Below are 3717 nucleotides of genomic sequence, written 5' to 3' on the forward strand. Positions count from 1 at the left end.
GGCGGTGTCGAGAAAGGATGGCCAGATGCGAGGGCAACGAGGACGATGAGCATAATCAGGTACACCTTCTCTGTCCGCTCGTGCTGTGTAGGTCCTCGGCTCCCCACATCATCTCGTCTCTCCTACAGGGTGCGTCGAGATCCTTAGGCTCCTATAGATGCTGGTGTCGAGCAAGGACGTCCAGATGGTGAACCTCTGCACCTGTCGATTGAGGTTAGTGCATGCTACTAATCATGGAACAGAACTATGCTGAAGTTTTTCGCTTGCTTGCTTAAGCCACGTATTGTAATCAATGCAGGAATACTTGAATTGTTTGATTAAATGCCTATAAGAACACTCATCTAGATATCTGTTAGCATTTGTAATGTCATTGCAACATTGAAATTTCACGCCTATTTAAATTTCTGCAGGAGAGGAGGATAGTGCTCTGACCTAGCCTGAACATGCTGGTCTTGACTTTGATGCAAACACTCAATTTCAATGTCAGTGTTGACTCTATTGTCACATGAGAAGGTTCCTAAAGGTAGCAAAAATCTTAGAAGAAGGTGAGATACTATACATACTCCTATTTTTGTGATAGCTGAATGGAGATATGCAGTCATCTTTCTATTGAGGATAGTAAGCCCTTTACATATTTTCATTGAGATCTTGTTGGACTTGTAGAATAGCTGAATGGAGATATGCAGTCATCTTTCTATTTGCTTCATTGCACACTCTGTTTGAACTATTTAATTAGTTTCAAAGCTTACTGATAAATAGATGACATTTCTTTTTTGAATCTTTGACAATTCTTTTTTTAAGCTTACTCATAATGAGTCTGATGTAGTATTGACTTGTGATGTTTCATCCAGTTCATCCATTTTCATAGTCACTAAATTAAATATGCATATCAAAATCCCACAAAACCCTGATTTCTGAATTTGGTTTAAATGCGCAGATCATGACAAGCTACTAACGCTGATTGCAATCTTAGCTGGCAAGCTACAGGTACATATCTCCATTTTCTTGGAACCGTGAACATTCTTACATGTATTTTTGTGAACATTCAATCATGTGAGCATTACTGAATTATTACTGCTTGTGCTTCACTATGTGAAGTTTAATGAGAATTTGAGAGTTGGTGTGAAACTGAATTATTGCTTCCTAGTAACATCTAATCTACTCTTGCTATGATGAATATGAACTTAGCTTCATTTGACACCAAATGCTAACTGCTACTTAGATGACATTTCTTTTTAGAGTTTTTGCTGAAAACTAACTTATCTTATATTCATTTTGATTTCCAGGTAGCACATCTTATGGATTGGAAGCCAATTGAAGTGCTCGTGGATACAAATGTTTAGTTATTTTAGACTCCCTAGAGATGAAATCTTTAAGTTCAAACTTAGTTGTTGTGATAGTCAAACTAAATGGCTGTGGGCTAGCCAATTTGTAGTTAGATAAAATGTGACACCAGTGGGCTCGCTAATACACTAATACATGAATGACCATACCTAGGCTTCTATGTTGAATGGATTTTTTCCTCTTCAAACTAATGGTGGATATTGTTCTATGCACCTGAATAATGATATTATCAATGTTCTGAATAATGTGGTCAGATTTGAATTTGAATTATTTTTTTTACTGGAAAATCCACTGTAGGGGCGGTTCTTGATTGAACCGCCCTTACAAATACACACAGCAGGGGCGGCTGGTGATACAGCCGCCCTTACAGAAGTTCATTATAGGGGCGGCTGATATTACCAGCCGCCCCTACAGAGGGCACTGTAGGGGCGGTTGAAAACACCAGCCGCCCCTACAGAGGCACTCTCTGTAGGAACACCCTGGGAAGGGCGGCTGGCGCAGCCGCCCCTATAGAGGCTCTAGAGCTGCCCCTATAGTAACATTCTGTAGTAGTGCGGGCCGCCCGTCCCCATGCTGGCTATCCGACACTGCAAACGAGGCCGGCCATCCACCGCTACCCCCGCGCGGCCCTCAAGCCCCTGCTCTGTGTTCTTCTCTCCTATGTGTTCTTCCATTTGTAAATTTGCAAGTTTGTGAAAAATTTGATGATATTTGTGAACAATTTGATATATATTTCTCTGGTATCTGGAATCCGTAGAAAATTTTTATAATTTTTTTTGAAAAATTTGACATATATTTGTTTAATTTTCAAATTACATCACTCTATCTAATAAATTACACTGAATAATCAATGTAAATATAGTAATAAGGCGGTGTAAATATTATGACAGTGTAAGTGTATAGAAAAAATCTAGTTGTGGGAAATGATTAAAACAACCGGTTGTTGGCTAGACAGATTCTAAAAAAAATCATAAATTAGTCTAGTAAGATGCGCTCTTCAGATTTTTCCAACTTCCCCTTTAACCCACAAAGACTTTTGCAATCTAGACCCAATCTTACCAAGTCGCCTAAAGCTAATCTAGAAAGGTAAAGGTCACATAAGCAAAGCACGTGCGAAAGTAATAAACGTGGTAAGTAAAGAGCTATGGATAGAGAGGAAAAATTCTCATAGATGCAGTGATGTATCTCATGGTATCAATTCTTAAATCGTAACCCGACCCCTTGTTCATGTTGGAGTTCCACCAAGACACGCTCCTAGACAACAAAACTCTTCTGGTGATAGTGTTGGATTTGCGACACAAGGCTTCAACCAACCAAAGGCTAGCGCATGAGTCACACAATCTTAGCACTACTACTTACTCTTCCGATCACCTTGACGTTGTGTCCACTATGGAGTTTCTCCACACAAGGGAGGGGGCTCTTCATCCCTTGTACACCGACATAATGCTGCTCCACACCATGAACAAATGGTCGCCACCTCGAAGGTCGTCATGCCTTCACCAGAAGGTCACAAAAGACCTCAAGCGCTCCGAATTGCCAAAATACAAGGGCGCAATAGTCCAAATACTCAAAGCTCTGAAGCCTAAATTAAACCTCACAAAGATGCATTATAGTGTCTATCCTAGTCTTGGATGTGATCTTGAATGGCTTGACAGGGTGGATTGAGTGTAGAAACACTTGTTCTAACTTGTACCAAACCTGGAGCACTCCAGAACACTCGTTCAAGAGAGGCAAGTTCATCTATATAGCCTGAACCCCCCCCCCCTCTCAAAGAGCTGTTGGAAAAGGTCTAACAGATTTTCTGCACACCAACGGATGATCCACTTAGTTCTACATATTGTATCTGATCATTGGTATTTACTATTACCATGGCTCTCATCTTCATAGAATGATCCATCGGGTTGCTCCTATGCTACGCTATATCATCTGGTAGCTTGATCTTCTAGGTCTTCAACTGTACTAGCTTTCTAATGTGCACAAAATAATCCTTGGGTGATTCTTTTCTTCACTGTATAAGCTTGTGAGCATTGTCTTCTTGATTGACTTACTGGACTCCACTGTATGATCTGGCGGGCCTAATCATGTGATCTAGGGGGCATGCTCTAGCAGTAGGGAATCTTCGTTGTTTCTTCTTCGTTTCAACTCGGATCTTGATCAAACTTTAACATTGCATTCCTAGACCTGTTATAACATGTAACGCATATTTAGCAAACATGTTAGTTCTAGGCCTGTGTTGTCATCTCAATCACAAAAATCTAAAAGATATGATCATGAGCACAAGATGCTTACATGCTCAAACTGCTCCTCTACTTTCCCAACAAGTAATTGTCAATCCACCTAGAAAATTAGGAGGAATGAATCAAAGATGGAAAA

Source organism: Miscanthus floridulus, chromosome 8 (genome assembly GCF_019320115.1).
Source record: "Miscanthus floridulus cultivar M001 chromosome 8, ASM1932011v1, whole genome shotgun sequence".
In the NCBI taxonomy this organism is placed as follows: Eukaryota; Viridiplantae; Streptophyta; class Magnoliopsida; order Poales; family Poaceae; genus Miscanthus; species Miscanthus floridulus.